The sequence below is a fragment of the Triticum urartu genome, unplaced genomic scaffold (assembly GCF_056163025.1).
Source record: "Triticum urartu cultivar PI428250 unplaced genomic scaffold, HENAU_Tu73 scaffold2, whole genome shotgun sequence".
Taxonomy (NCBI): Eukaryota; Viridiplantae; Streptophyta; class Magnoliopsida; order Poales; family Poaceae; genus Triticum; species Triticum urartu.
This window is the reverse complement of record NW_028260368.1, coordinates 1848687-1866161: the sequence shown is the minus strand read 5'-3', so window position 1 is coordinate 1866161 and position 17475 is coordinate 1848687. Positions and strand designations below refer to the sequence as shown.

General features: G+C 38.0%; 1 non-coding gene across 1 annotated transcript; it reads right to left on the bottom strand.

Moving 5' to 3' along the window:
* Window positions 1-13551: 13551 nt before the first annotated feature.
* On the bottom strand, window positions 13552-13623 carry TRNAR-UCU (transfer RNA arginine (anticodon UCU)). Its single transcript has one exon. It is a non-coding gene; the product is annotated as a tRNA-Arg (tRNA).
* Between the last annotated feature and the right edge of the window lie 3852 nt (window positions 13624-17475).

Below are 17475 nucleotides of genomic sequence, written 5' to 3'. Positions count from 1 at the left end.
ACCCCTTTGAGCAACCTGTTCTAATAGGGAAGTCCTATATCTTAAAATTAATTCATCAAGTTGATGAGAAAATTCATGGGCGTTCTACTGGGCCCTACTCACTTGTTACACAACAACCGGTTAGAGGAAGAGCCAAGCAAGGGGGACAACGAGTAGGAGAAATGGAAGTTTGGGCTTTAGAAGGATTTGGTGTTGCTCATATTTTACAAGAGATACTTACTTATAAATCTGACCATCTTATAGCTCGCCAAGAAATACTTAATGCTACGATCTGGGGAAAAAGAATACCTAATCATGAGGATCCTCCAGAATCTTTTCGAGTGCTCGTTCGAGAACTACGATCTTTGGCTCTAGAACTGAATCATTTCCTTGTATCTGAAAAGAACTTCCAGGTTAATAGGGAGGAAGTTTGATCGGAATAAATATAAATTCTTTTCTTATTTCTATTTTATGATTGACCAATATAAACATCAACAACTTCAAATTGGACTCGTTTCCCCTCAACAAATAAAGGCTTGGGCTAACAAAAACCTACCTAATGGAGAAGTCGTTGGCGAAGTCACAAGGCCCTCTACTTTTCATTATAAAACCGATAAACCAGAAAAAGATGGATTGTTTTGCGAAAGAATCTTTGGACCCATAAAAAGCGGGATTTGCGCTTGTGGCAATTCTCGAGCGAGCGGAGCTGAAAACGAAGACGAAAGATTTTGCCAAAAATGCGGGGTCGAATTTGTGGATTCTCGGATACGAAGATATCAAATGGGATACATCAAACTCGCATGTCCCGTGACTCATGTGTGGTATTTGAAAGGTCTTCCTAGTTATATCGCGAATCTTTTAGATAAACCTCTTAAGAAGTTGGAGGGCCTAGTATACGGCGATTTCTCTTTTGCTAGGCCCAGCACTAAAAAACCCACTTTTTTACGATTACGAGGTTTATTCGAAGAGGAAATTGCATCCTGTAACCACAGCATTTCTCCCTTTTTTTCTACCCCAGGCTTTGCAACATTTCGAAATCGGGAAATTGCGACAGGAGCAGGTGCTATTAGAGAACAATTAGCAGATTTGGATTTGCGAATTATTATAGAGAATTCTTTGGTCGAATGGAAGGAATTAGAAGACGAGGGGTATAGTGGAGATGAGTGGGAAGATAGAAAAAGACGAATAAGAAAAGTTTTTTTGATTAGACGCATGCAATTGGCGAAACATTTTATTCAAACAAATGTAGAACCAGAATGGATGGTTTTGTGCTTATTACCGGTTCTTCCTCCCGAATTGAGACCTATTGTTTATAGGTCTGGAGATAAAGTAGTGACTTCAGACATTAATGAACTTTATAAGAGAGTTATCCGTCGGAACAACAATCTTGCCTATCTATTAAAAAGAAGTGAATTAGCGCCAGCAGATTTAGTAATGTGCCAGGAAAAATTGGTACAAGAAGCCGTGGATACACTTCTTGATAGTGGGTCCCGCGGGCAACCGACGAGGGATGGTCACAATAAAGTATACAAATCACTTTCAGATGTAATTGAAGGTAAAGAGGGAAGGTTTCGCGAGACTCTGCTTGGGAAACGGGTCGATTACTCGGGGCGTTCTGTCATTGTTGTGGGTCCTTCGCTTTCATTACATCAATGTGGATTACCTCTAGAGATAGCAATAAAGCTTTTTCAGCTATTTGTAATTCGCGATTTAATCACGAAACGCGCCACTTCTAATGTAAGGATTGCTAAAAGGAAAATTTGGGAAAAAGAACCCATTGTATGGGAAATACTTCAAGAAGTTATGCGGGGACATCCTGTACTGTTAAATAGAGCACCTACCCTGCATAGATTAGGCATACAGGCCTTTCAACCCACTTTAGTAGAGGGGCGTACTATTTCTTTACACCCATTAGTGTGTAAGGGTTTCAATGCGGACTTTGATGGAGATCAAATGGCTGTTCATCTACCTTTATCCTTGGAAGCTCAGGCAGAAGCCCGTTTACTTATGTTTTCTCATATGAATCTCTTATCTCCCGCTATTGGGGATCCTATTTGCGTACCAACCCAAGACATGCTTATCGGGCTTTATGTATTAACGATTGGAAAGCGTCGAGGTATTTGTGCAAATAGATATAATAGTTGCAGAAACTACCCAAATCTAAAAGTAAATTACAATAATAATAATAATTTTAAATATAGGAAAGATAAAGAACCCCATTTTTCTAGTTCTTATGATGCACTGGGAGCTTATAGACAAAAACTAATCAGTTTAGATAGTCCCTTGTGGCTACGATGGAACCTGGATCAACGCGTCATTGGGTCAAGAGAAGTTCCGATTGAAGTTCAATATGAATCTTTGGGGACTTATCATGAGATTTATGCCCACTATCTAATAATGGGAAATAGAAAAAAAGAAATTCGTTCGATATACATTCGAACCACTCTTGGTCATATTTCTTTTTATAGAGAAATAGAGGAAGCCATACAAGGATTTAGTCAGGCCTATTCATACACTACCTAAACAAGAAAGTTAGATTCGGCGATGCCCCTCCCCTTTCGGGGGGCATTCCGATTTCCCTAGTATCATCATTATTTGCCACGCGAATCCAGATTGAGATTGAGGCAATTAAGTTAATTAAATTTTCGAATCACTGACTCAGGCCCATTGTCGAATCCTACTCAGCAATTGTCGAATCCTACTCAGCCGAAAAGGGGGTACTTATGTATGGCGGAACGGGCCAATCTGGTCTTTCATAATAAAGAGATAGACGGAACTGGTATGAAACGACTTATTAGCAGATTAATAGATCATTTTGGAATGGGATATACATCCCATATACTGGATCAACTAAAGACTCTGGGCTTCCATCAAGCCACTACTACATCGATTTCGTTAGGAATCGAGGATCTTTTAACAATACCCTCTAAGGGATGGTTAGTCCAAGACGCGGAACAACAGAGTTTTCTTTTGGAGAAACACTATTATTATGGGGCTGTACACGCGGTAGAAAAATTACGCCAATCTGTTGAGATATGGTATGCGACAAGTGAATATTTGAAACAAGAAATGAATTCAAATTTTCGGATAACGGATCCTTCTAATCCAGTCTATCTAATGTCTTTTTCAGGAGCCAGAGGAAATGCATCTCAAGTACACCAATTAGTAGGTATGAGAGGATTAATGTCGGACCCTCAAGGACAAATGATTGATTTACCTATTCAAAGCAATTTACGCGAGGGACTTTCTTTGACAGAATATATAATTTCCTGCTATGGAGCCCGCAAAGGGGTTGTAGATACTGCTGTGCGAACAGCAGATGCTGGATATCTTACACGTAGACTTGTTGAAGTAGTTCAACATATTATTGTGCGTAGAAGAGATTGTGGTACTATCCGAGGTATTTCTGTAAGTCCTCAAAATGGGATGACGGAAAAACTTTTTGTCCAAACACTAATTGGTCGTGTATTAGCAGACGATATATATATCGGTTCACGATGCATTGCCGCGCGAAATCAAGATATTGGAATTGGATTAGTCAATCGATTCATAACTGCCTTTCGAGCACAACCATTTCGAGCACAACCAATATATATTAGAACCCCCTTTACTTGCCGAAGCACTTCTTGGATCTGTCAATTATGCTATGGCCGGAGTCCTACTCATAGTGATCTGGTCGAATTGGGAGAAGCCGTAGGTATTATTGCAGGTCAATCAATTGGGGAGCCAGGGACTCAACTAACATTAAGAACTTTTCATACTGGCGGAGTATTCACAGGGGGTACTGCCGACCTTGTACGATCCCCTTCGAATGGAAAAATAAAATTCAATGAGAATTTGGTTCACCCCACACGTACCCGTCATGGGCAGCCTGCTTTTCTATGTTATATAGACTTGCATGTAACTATTCAGAGTCAAGATATTCTATATAGTGTGAATATTCCCTCAAAAAGCTTGATTCTAGTGCAAAATGATCAATATGTAAAATCCGAACAAGTAATTGCGGAGATTCGTGCCGGAACGTCCACTTTACATTTTAAAGAAAGGGTACAAAAGCATATTTATTCTGAATCAGACGGCGAAATGCACTGGAGTACTGATGTTTACCATGCGCCCGAATATCAATATGGTAATCTTCGCCGATTACCAAAAACAAGCCATTTATGGATATTGTCAGTAAGTATGTGCAGATCCAGTATAGCGTCTTTTTCACTCCACAAGGATCAAGATCAAATGAATACTTATGGTAAAAAAGATAGGGAAATTCTTGATTATTCAACGTCGGATCGAATCATGTCCAATGGCCATTGGAATTTTATCTATCCTTCTATTTTTCAAGATAATTCAGATTTGTTGGCGAAAAAGCGAAGAAATAGGTTCGTCATTCCATTACAATATCATCAAGAACAAGAGAAAGAACTAATATCCTGTTTTGGGATTTCGATTGAAATCCCCCTTATGGGTGTTTTACGTAGAAATACTATTTTTGCTTATTTTGACGATCCCCGATACAGAAAAGATAAAAAGGGTTCAGGAATTGTTAAATTTAGATATAGGACCCTAGAAGAAGAATATAGGACTCGAGCGGAAGACTCAGAAGAGGAATATGAGACCCTAGAAGACGAATACAGGACCCGAGAGGACGAATATGAATATGAAACCCTAGAAGAATCTAAATATGGAATCCTAGAAGACGAATACGAATATGAAACCCTAGAAGACGAATATGGGAGCCCAGAAAACGAATATGGGAACCCAGAGAACGAATATAGGACTTTAGAGAAAGACTCAGAAGAGGAATATGGGAGCCCAGAGAGCAAATATAGGACCCAAGAGGACGAATATGGAACTCTAGAGGAAGACTCAGAAGACGAATATGGCAGCCCCGGGGAAAGCGCAGAGGAAAAATATGGTACTTTAGAGGAAGACTCAGAAGAAGATTCAGAGGACGAATACGAGAGCCCAGAGGAAGATTCCATCTTAAAAAAAGAGGGTTTGATTGAGCATCGAGGAACAAAAGAATTTAGTCTAAAATACCAAAAAGAAGTAGATCGGTTTTTTTTCATTCTTCAAGAACTTCATATCTTGCCGAGATCTTCATCCCTAAAGATACTTGACAATAGTATTATTGGAGTGAATACACAACTCACAAAAAATACAAGAAGTCGACTAGGCGGACTGGTCCGAGTGAAGAGAAAAAAAAGCCATACGGAACTCAAAATATTTTCCGGAGATATTCATTTTCCTGAAGAGGCGGATAAGATATTAGGTGGCTGTTTGATACCGCCAGAAAGACAAAAAAAAGATTCTAAGGAATCAAAAAAAAGGAAAAATTGGGTCTATGTTCAACGGAAAAAAATTCTCAAGAGCAAGGAAAAGTATTTTGTTTCCGTTCGCCCTACAGTGGCATATGAAATGGACGAAGGAAGAAATTTAGCAACACTTTTCCCGCAGGATCTCTTGCAAGAAGAAAATAATCTCCAAATTCGACTTGTCAATTTTATTTCTCATGAAAATAGCAAGTTAACTCAAAGAATTTATCACACAAATAGTCAATTTGTTAGAACTTGCTTAGTAGTGAATTGGGAACAAGAAGAAAAAGAAAAGGCTGGTGCTTCCCTTGTTGAGGTAAGAGCAAATGATCTTATTCGCGATTTCCTAAGAATTGAGTTAGTCAAGTCCACTATTTCGTATACACGAAAAAGGTATGGTAGGACAAGTGCAGGACCGATTCCCCATAATAGGTTAGATCGCGCCAATATCAATTCTTTTTATTCCAAGGCGAAGATTGAATCACTTAGCCAACATCCAGAAGCTATTGGCACTTTGTTGAATCGAAATAAAGAATACCACTCTTTGATGATTTTGTCGGCATCCAACTGTTCTCGAATTGGTTTATTCAAGAATTCAAAACATCCCAATGCGATAAAAGAATGGAATCCTAGAATTCCTATTCGAGAAATTTTTGGGCCCTTAGGCGCTATTGTAGCTAGTATATCGCATTTTTCTTCATCTTACTATTTACTAACGCATAATAAAATCCTGTTAAAAAAATATTTGTTCGTTGACAATTTAAAACAAACCTTCCAAGTACTTCAAGAACTTAAATACTCTTTAATAGATGAAAATAAAAGGATTTCTAATTTCGATAGTAACATAATGTTGGATCCATTCCTTTTGAATTGTCACTTTGTCCATCATGATTCTTGGGAAGAGACATTGGCAATAATTCACCTTGGACAATTTATTTGTGAAAATGTATGTCTATTTAAATCGCACATAAAAAAATCCGGTCAAATTTTCATTGTAAATATGAATTCCTTTGTTATAAGAGCAGCTAAACCTTATTTGGCCACTACAGGAGCAACTGTTAATGGTCATTATGGAGAAATCCTTTACAAGGGAGATAGGTTAGTTACGTTTATATATGAAAAATCGAGATCTAGTGACATAACGCAAGGTCTTCCAAAAGTGGAACAAATCTTTGAAGCGCGTTCAATTGATTCATTATCCCCGAATCTCGAAAGGAGAATTGAGGATTGGAATGAGCGTATACCAAGAATTCTTGGGGTCCCTTGGGGATTCTTGATTGGAGCTGAGCTAACCATAGCCCAAAGTCGTATCTCTTTGGTTAATAAAATCCAAAAGGTTTATCGATCCCAAGGGGTACAGATCCATAATAGACATATAGAGATTATTATACGCCAAGTAACATCAAAAGTGCGGGTTTCCGAAGATGGAATGTCTAATGTTTTTTCGCCTGGGGAATTAATCGGACTATTGCGAGCGGAACGAGCAGGACGAGCTTTGGATGAATCGATCTATTATCGGGCAATCTTATTGGGAATAACAAGGGCTTCCCTGAATACCCAAAGTTTCATATCTGAAGCAAGTTTTCAAGAAACTGCTCGAGTTTTAGCAAAAGCTGCCCTACGAGGTCGCATTGATTGGTTGAAAGGCTTGAAAGAAAACGTAGTTCTGGGGGGGATTATACCTGTTGGTACCGGATTCCAAAAATTTGTGCATCGTTCCCCACAAGACAAGAACCTTTATTTCGAAATAAAAAAAAAAAATCTATTCGCGTCGGAAATGAGAGATTTTTTGTTTCTCCATACAGAATTAGTTTCTTCAGATTCTGACGTAACAAACAATTTTTATGAGACATAAGAACCCCCATAAAAATATTTTTTACTTTACTAGACTTTTGAACTTAGAACACTAACAGGTCAAATTTTAGATTTTTAAGATTTTTATTTTAATAAGTAAAACAAGTCAGTTAATTCATTAAGGTGGTTATGTTTATACCATGTATCAATGGCCAACTCTTATCTTAGTACAAGGTTCTCTCGGAACAATTATTATTTATTTCAAGCTATTTCGGATCTTTCTTAATCTTCAAAAAGAACTAAATTCCGTAATGGAATGGTAGGATTAAAAAAAAGGAAGTGTGGAAAAAATGACAAGAAGATATTGGAACATTAATTTGAAAGAGATGATAGAAGCAGGAGTTCATTTTGGTCATGGTATTAAGAAATGGAATCCTAAAATGGCCCCTTACATTTCGGCAAAGCGTAAAGGTACTCATATTATAAATCTCGCTAGAACGGCTCGTTTTTTATCAGAAGCTTGTGATTTAGTTTTTGATGCAGCAAGTCAGGGAAAAAGTTTCTTAATTGTTGGTACCAAAAAAAGAGCAACAGATTTAGTAGCATCAGCTGCAATAAGGGCTCGTTGTCATTATGTTAATAAAAAGTGGTTCAGTGGTATGTTAACGAATTGGTCGATTACGAAAACTAGACTTTCTCAATTTAGAGACTTAAGAGCAGAAGAAAAAATGGGAAAATTCCACCATCTCCCAAAAAGAGATGTGGCAATCTTGAAGAGAAAATTATCTACTTTGCAAAGGTATCTCGGCGGGATCAAATATATGACGAGATTGCCAGACATTGTGATCGTCCTTGATCAGCAAAAAGAGTATATAGCTCTTCGGGAATGTGCCATTTTGGGGATTCCTACTATTTCTTTAGTCGATACAAATTGTGACCCGGATCTCGCGAATATATCGATTCCAGCCAACGATGACACTATGACTTCAATTCGATTGATTCTTAACAAATTAGTATTTTCAATTTGTGAGGGCCGTTCTCTCTATATAAGAAATCGTTGATTAAGAATATATAGTGAATTCTTGGGCAACTGCGTAAATTTATGGAATCACTTACTTTACTATATCTTTTTTTTTGCATAGAATTTTTTTTGCATAGAAAAAAGAAGGGGAATATTGATATATATTAGAGGGTATTGATATATATTATGATCTGATGTGCTTTCTTGGTATCCTAAATATAAGATTAATACTTCAAGTTGCTGAGTTGAGAAAGAGATGGTTGAATCAAAAGAATTCCTTTTTTGAAGTTCAATTTTTATCAGAGGACAATATGAATATTATACCTTGTTCCATTAAAACACTCAAGGGGTTATACGATATATCGGGTGTAGAAGTAGGCCAACACTTCTATTGGCAAATAGGAGGTTTCCAAATTCATGCCCAAGTACTCATCACTTCTTGGGTCGTAATTACTATCTTGCTAGGTTCAGTTGTCATAGCTGTTCGGAATCCACAAACCATCCCGACCGACGGTCAGAATTTTTTTGAATATGTCCTTGAGTTTATTCGAGACTTGAGCAAAACTCAGATTGGAGAAGAATATGGTCCCTGGGTTCCCTTTATTGGAACTATGTTCCTTTTTATTTTTGTTTCGAATTGGTCGGGTGCTCTTTTACCTTGGAAAATTATAGAGTTACCCCATGGGGAATTAGCAGCGCCCACGAATGATATAAATACTACTGTTGCTTTAGCTTTACTCACGTCAGCGGCATATTTTTATGCTGGTCTTAGCAAAAAAGGATTGAGCTATTTCGAGAAATATATTAAACCAACTCCAATCCTTTTACCAATTAACATCCTAGAAGATTTCACAAAACCATTATCGCTTAGCTTTCGACTTTTCGGGAATATATTGGCGGATGAATTAGTCGTTGTTGTTCTTGTTTCTTTAGTCCCCTTAGTAATCCCTATACCGGTCATGTTTCTTGGATTATTTACAAGCGGTATTCAAGCTCTTATTTTTGCAACATTAGCCGCAGCCTATATAGGTGAATCCATGGAGGGTCATCATTGAATTGACTCTTTTTGGAAATAGTATTTTTTTTTTTTGCAGCTTAGCTCAATTCATGCATGGTTCCAGATAATCTGCTTGGTTGCAAAAAAATAGTTAGAAATGCGTATGAATATATAGCCTAGAGTTGTAGGAGAGAGAATAGAATAGACTATATTATGGAATTTTCAAAGTATATATGCATTAAGGAGGGTGGAGTCAGGCTAGATCTATACTATAATATCCTTAATGTCTATAAGTGGAGTCCTCTTTTATGCAGGTTTCCACTTTAAGCAATGATTTTAGAATCCGATTCAATAGAAAATGAGAAAATATGCAAACAAAATAGAAGAAACAAATGTATATATATAGGATATTATATTATATATTCCTAGGTTAGATTCATTATCTAATCCGATATATGGATATGGAATTCCCTTCTATGTAGTTCGGACAATTCACATTATCATTTCAATTTGATTTCAATTTGTACTTTTTAGTTACTTTACTTCTCCCCAATAGAGCTTAGAAGTAAGAATTTATTGGTTGATTGTATCCTTAACCATTTCTTTTTTTTGACACGAGGAACTACTCACCATGAATCCACTAATTGCTGCTGCTTCTGTTATTGCTGCTGGATTGGCCGTAGGGCTTGCTTCTATTGGACCTGGAGTTGGTCAAGGTACTGCTGCAGGACAAGCTGTAGAAGGTATTGCGAGACAGCCAGAAGCAGAAGGTAAAATACGAGGTACTTTATTGCTTAGTCTAGCTTTTATGGAAGCTTTAACAATTTATGGACTAGTTGTGGCACTAGCGCTTTTATTTGCGAACCCTTTTGTTTAATCTTAAAAAAAAAATTCTTTCGATTTCGATTAGATACTTTTTTCTTTTTTTAGTAAATTGGTATTTGCTTCCACAATTCCAATTATATCAATACTTTATTTAATTTACTCCTATTTATTACTCCTGGAATTATCTATTTATCGGGACAGATAATACCCCATTCTAGGAAGGGCTGAGTTGAGTATTATTAATTTAGAAGATATGCTCACCTTCTTATTTCCCGTCCTTAGTTTAGGAAAGTGGAAAGTTTTTTCCTTTTATTTTAGGAATTTTGGGAACAGAACATTTCAACAAAGGAAGTCTTTCACCGGTCAAACAAGACGTAAGACTTAATCTAAAAGAAATTACTAGATTGAATCTATTTGCATTAAAAAAACCGATCAAAAAAGGGCGAGCGAAGTAAGTGATCGAAAAACTTTGTTCTTTGTTCGTCCTATCTATAAGAGGAGAGCATATGAAAAATGTAACCCATTCTTTCGTTTTTTTAGCTCACTGGCCATCCGCTGGCAGTTTCGGGCTTAATACCGATATTTTAGCAACAAATCTAATAAATCTAACTGTAGTGGTTGGTGTTTTGATTTTTTTTGGAAAGGGAGTGTGTGCGAGTTGTCTATTTCAAGAATAGATTGGATCTATCCGGCTGCACTTTATAATATTTTTTAGTATTTTTCGGATAAATAAGAAAAGGGTGCACGATCTCGACGAATTACTTCTGAATAAATTCAGAAATCATATGGAAGAACCATAGCATTTCGCGACTCATTGGTAAATCAACTTTGATTCTCTATAAACCAAGAATGTGAGACCATTAACACGGTTAAAGCTAAACTGCTTGAAGTCCAGGCAAAAAGAGGTACTCTTTCTACAACTATATTAGTATTAGTACCAATTTAAACGGGAAATAGCTAATGTAAAATTTATCTGATATAGAACACTCATATCGATAAAATGGTTTGAACTATTTACTAGAAAAAAAAGGGGGCACCCTGCCCTTTTTTAACCAATGCCGAATCGACGACCTATGTATAAAAAAGAGAAATTTTTTGGATTTGAAGAAAAAAAAAATAAAAAAGAATTCTATTAATTTTCATTTTCCATTTATTTAGTTAGTTTTTCTTAATGAAATTGAAATTATTAACTAGAGGGCAAATAAAAATAAAGAAACAACTTTGCTGACCATGATATATTTTTATCTAGGCGGAAGAGTCCTCTTAATATTTATCTAGTCTTATATAGGTTTCGGTATATTGAAATATAAACATAAAAAAGAAGATAGAGGATAGGCTCATTACTTAAAAAAAAGATATGGAAATAGCTATAGAAAAAAAAAAAGGAGCGTGAGAGCCAAATGAATCGAAAGATTCATGTTTGGTTCGGGAAGAGATCATAAAAGTTGTAAACTTACAAAATAATCTACTTTCATTAAAAGATTTATTAGATAATCGAAAACAGAGGATCTTGAGTACTATTCGAAATTCAGAAGAATTGCGTAGAGGGACCATTGAGCAACTCGAAAAAGCTCGGATTCGATTACAGAAAGTCGAACTAGAAGCGGATGAGTATCGAATGAATGGATACTCTGAGATAGAACGAGAAAAAGCAAATTTGATTAATGCTACTTCTATTAGTTTGGAACAATTGGAAAAGTCTAAAAACGAAACCCTTTATTTTGAAAAACAAAGGGCAATGAATCAGGTCCGACAGCGGGTTTTCCAACAGGCCGTACAAGGAGCTCTAGGAACTCTGAATAGTTGTTTGAATACCGAGTTACATTTCCGTACGATTCGTGCTAATATTGGCATTCTCGGGTCCCTGGAATGGAAGAAATAATTAAATTAATTAGGCCTTGAACTTCTACTTTCGTTTAGAATTTAGGCATTATTTTTCCCCTTGCTTCCGAAAAAAGAGTCAAGAAACACTAATGGCAACCCTTCGAGTCGACGAAATTCATAAAATTCTCCGCGAACGTATTGAACAATATAATAGGAAAGTAGGGATTGAGAATATAGGTCGCGTAGTTCAAGTGGGGGATGGGATTGCTCGTATTATAGGTCTTGGTGAAATAATGTCAGGTGAATTAGTCGAATTTGCAGAAGGTACTAGGGGTATTGCTCTGAATTTGGAATCCAAAAATGTTGGGATTGTATTAATGGGCGATGGGTTGATGATACAAGAGGGAAGTTTTGTAAAAGCAACAGGAAGAATTGCTCAGATACCCGTGAGTGAGGCTTACTTGGGTCGTGTTGTAAATGCTCTGGCTAAACCTATTGATGGGAAAGGCGAAATTATAGCTTCCGAATCTCGCTTAATTGAATCTCCTGCTCCAAGTATAATTTCCAGGCGTTCCGTATACGAACCTCTTCAAACAGGGCTTATTGCTATCGATTCGATGATCCCTATAGGGCGCGGTCAGCGAGAGTTAATTATTGGGGACAGACAGACTGGCAAAACAGCAGTAGCCACAGATACAATTCTCAATCAAAAAGGGCAAGGTGTAATATGTGTTTATGTAGCTATCGGTCAAAGAGCATCCTCCGTAGCTCAAGTAGTAACTACTTTCCATGAGGAGGGGGCCATGGAATACACTATTGTAGTAGCTGAAATGGCGGATTCACCTGCTACATTACAATACCTCGCTCCTTATACGGGAGCAGCCCTGGCTGAGTATTTTATGTACCGCGAACGGCATACTTTAATAATTTATGATGATCTCTCCAAACAGGCACAAGCTTATCGCCAAATGTCCCTTCTATTAAGAAGACCTCCCGGACGTGAGGCTTATCCAGGGGATGTTTTTTATTTGCATTCACGCCTTTTAGAAAGAGCCGCTAAATTAAATTCTCTTTTAGGCGAAGGAAGTATGACCGCTTTACCAATAGTTGAGACTCAATCTGGAGACGTTTCCGCCTATATTCCTACTAATGTAATCTCCATTACAGATGGACAAATATTCTTATCTGCGGATCTATTCAATGCCGGAATTCGACCCGCTATTAATGTGGGTATTTCTGTTTCCAGAGTAGGATCCGCGGCTCAAATTAAAGCCATGAAACAAGTAGCTGGCAAATCAAAATTGGAACTAGCGCAATTCGCAGAGTTACAAGCCTTTGCACAATTCGCCTCTGCTCTCGATAAAACAAGTCAGAATCAATTGGCAAGGGGTCGACGATTAAGGGAATTGCTTAAACAATCCCAGGCAAATCCTCTCCCAGTGGAAGAGCAGATAGCTACTATTTATACCGGAACAAGAGGATATCTTGATTCGTTAGAAATTGAACAGGTAAATAAATTTCTGGATGAGTTACGTAAACATCTAAAAGATACTAAACCTCAATTCCAAGAAATTATATCTTCTAGCAAGACATTCACCGAGCAAGCGGAAATCCTTTTGAAGGAAGCTATTCAGGAACAGCTGGAACGGTTTTCTCTTCAGTAACAAATAAATTTTGCATGTCTACTCTTGTTAGTAGAATAGGAATCGTTGAGAAAGCTTTTTCATTTGAATCATGCAAAAAAGTTTTCTTTGTTTTTAGTTTAGTATAGTTATTTAAAGAATAGATAGAAATAAGATTGCGTCCAATAGGATTTGAACCTATACCAAAGGTTTAGAAGACCTCTGTCCTATCCATTAGACAATGGACGCTTTTCTTTCATATTTTATTCTTTCTTTTATTTTTTTGCTTCTTCCGAGAAAAAACTGTTAGACCAAAACTCTTTTAGGAAATCAAAAAATCCAGATACAAATGCATGATGTATATATTATATCATGCATATATCATAAAGAAGGAGTATGGAGGCGGTAGTGGGAATCGAACCCGCAACCCCAAGGTTATGAGCCTTATGAGCTACCAAACTGCTCTATACTCTTAAACTAAAGAGGGGTAACTAGTGGATAAAAGAGGGTTGGATACGCCCCTCTACCAATATCTATACAAATAGAATAGTCCATTTATACAGAATGGTAAAGAGGGCTCCTCTATGATTATCAATTCCAGAAATCCATACAAATACGAAAGGGTATTTTATCCTTACCAACTGGATCTTGTTGCACCCGGTAACAAACATTCATAAACCATTTCTCGAAGTACGTGTCCGGATAGCCCAAAATGTCGATAGTTAGCTCTAGGTCTTCCGGTCAAAAAACAACGTCGATGAAGGCGTGTAGGTGCACTATTACGCGGTAGGGATTGCAATTTTTCTCGCATTTTCGTTTTTTCACTCAAACTCAAGGGAGAAACTTTGCTTCTTATCTTTTTTTTTAAAGATTGACGAATCAAATGATATTTCTGTTCTAATTTCTGCCGCTTCTTCTCCCTCTGAATCAAACTTTTTTTTGCCATAATGTGTCGTTGCTATTATTACCAAGTATACGGTTCTAATCCTAGATGGAAAAATAAATAGAAAAAGAAATCTAAAAAGGCAGATCCTCCCTCTCTATCAAGAGTAATGAACTAGGTGCTGATACAGTACAAAAAAACAAACTAAATTAACCAAACTTGCCTGATGTTGAGGCAATCAAGAAAGCTGCATAAGTGAATATATAACCCACGGAAAAGTGAGCTAATCCAACCAATCTTGCTTGCACAATGGAAAGAGCCACGGGCTTATCTCTCCAGCGAATTAAATTAGCTAAAGGTGTGCGTTCATGAGCCCATGCTAAAGTCTCAATTAATTCCTGCCAATACCCCCGCCAGGAAATTAAGAACATAAATCCAGTAGCCCAAACAAGATGTCCAAATAAGAACATCCACGCCCATACCGATAAACTATTCATCCCAAAAGGATTATATCCATTGATAAGTTGTGAAGAGTTTAACCATAGGTAATCTCTTAACCATCCCATCAAATAAGTGGAGGATTCATTAAATTGTGAAACGTTGCCCTGCCATAATGTGATATGTTTCCAATGCCAATAAAAAGTAACCCACCCAATGGTATTTAACATCCAGAAAACTGCCAAATAAAATGCGTCCCAAGCAGAAATATCACAAGTACCGCCGCGCCCTGGGCCGTCACAAGGAAAACTATATCCAAAATCCTTTTTATCTGGCATTAATTTGGAACCGCGTGCATCTAAAGCGCCCTTTACTAAAATCAATGTAGTTGTATGCAAACCTAGAGCAATAGCATGATGAACCAAGAAATCCCCAGGTCCTATTGTTAAGAAAAGCGAATTACTATTCTCATTAACAGCATTCAACCATCCGGGCAACCATAGGCTTCGACCCGCATTGAAAGCGGGGCCATTCGTTGAAGATAAGAGTATATCGAACCCATATGTCGTCTTGCCATGAGCAGATTGTATCCATTGGGCAAATATAGGTTCGATCAAGATTTGCTTTTCTGGAGTACCAAAAGCAAGCATGACGTCGTTATGAACATAAAGGCCCAAGGTATGGAATCCTAGAAAGAGGCTAGCCCAACTTAAATGAGATATGATAGCTTCTTTATGGTCTAACATTCTTGCCAATACATTATCCTCATTCTGTTCCGGATTGTAATCCCTAATGAAAAAAATAGCTCCATGAGCAAAAGCCCCTGTCATGATGAACCCTGCAATATATTGGTGATGAGTATATAAAGCAGCTTGAGTAGTAAAGTCTTGTGCTATGAATGCATAAGGAGGTAAAGAGTACATATGTTGAGCTACTAAGGAAGTAATAACCCCTAAAGAAGCTAGAGCAAGACCTAACTGAAAATGAATCGAATTGTTGATTGTGTCATAAAGGCCCTTATGCCCACGCCCTAATCGACCCCCCGGAGGAGTATGCGCTTCTAAAAGATCTTTAATACTGTGCCCAATTCCGAAGTTAGTTCGATACATGTGACCGGCAATGAGAAAAATAAATGCAATAGCTAAATGATGGTGAGCCATATCGGTCAGCCACAAACTTTGTGTTTGTGGATGGAATCCCCCAAGAAGAGTTAGAATGGCAGTTCCCGCTCCTTGAGCGGTACCAAATAAATGATTACTCGAATCAGGGTTTTGGGCATAAAGATTCCATTGACCCGTCAAAAGGGGTCCCAACCCCTGGGGATAGGGTAATACATCTAAGAAATTATTCCATCGAACGTACTCCCCCCTGGATGCGGGAATAGCAACATGAACTAAATGTCCTGTCCAAGCCAAAGAACTTACCCCGAAAAGTCCTGACAAATGATGATTGAGACGAGATTCCGCGTTTTTGAACCACGAAAGGCTTGGTTTCCATTTGGGTTGTAGATGTAACCAACCCGCTATTAAGGACAGCGTAGAAAGAAATAATAGAAAAAGAGCTCCAGTATAAAGATCCTCATTGGTGCGTAATCCTATTGTATACCACCACTGATAAACTCCAGAATAAGCAATATTCACTGGACCAGCAGCACCTCCTCGAGTAAAGGCTTCCACAGCGGGTTGACCAAAATGAGGATCCCAAATCGCATGAGCAATAGGTCTTACGTGTAAAGGATCCTGTATCCATGATTCAAAATTTCCTTGCCAAGCTACATGAAACAGATTTCCGGACGTCCATAGAAAGATTATTGCTAATTGCCCAAAGTGAGAAGCAAAAATGTTCTGATAAAGACGTTCTTCAGTAATATCATCATGACTTTCGAAATCATGTGCGGTAGCAATACCAAACCAAATACGACGAGTAGTGGGGTCCTGAGCTAAGCCTTGGCTAAACCTGGGAAATCTTAATTCCATAATGCCTTTCAAATCCTCCTAGCCACTATCCTACTGCAATAATTCTCGCTAAGAAGAATGCCCATGTCGTGGCAATTCCACCCAGAAGGTAATGGGTTACTCCTACAGCGCGTCCTTGTATAATGCTCAAGGCTCTAGGCTGAGTAGCAGGAGCAACTTTTAATTTGTTATGAGCCCAAACGATAGATTCAATGAGTTCTTGCCAATAACCACGGCCGCTGAATAAAAACATTAAACTGAAGGCCCAGACAAAATGAGCACCTAAGAAAAAAAGACCATATGCAGATAATGAAGAACCATAAGACTGAATGACTTGCGATGCCTGTGCCCACAAGAAATCTCGAAGCCACCCATTAATCGTAATGGAACTCTGTGCAAAGTTTCCCCCTGTAATATGAGTTACCACCCCTTGATCACTTATAGTACCCCAAACATCCGACTGCATTTTCCAACTGAAATGGAAAATGACTACCGAAATTGCATTGTACATCCAGAATAAACCTAAGAAAACATGATCCCAGGCGGATACTTGACATGTTCCCCCTCGGCCAGGCCCATCGCAAGGAAAGCGAAAACCTAGATTTGCTTTATCGGGTATCAAACGGGAACTCCGAGCAAATAAAACACCTTTCAAAAGTATTAATACAGTCACATGTATGGTAAATGCATGAATGTGATGGACTAAAAAATCTGCGGTTCCTAATGGAATAGGTAACAAAGCCACTTTGCCACCTACTGCTACTAACTCGCCGCCTCCCCACGTTAAGCTAGTACTTGTTGTTGCACCAGGAGCTGTTACGCCAG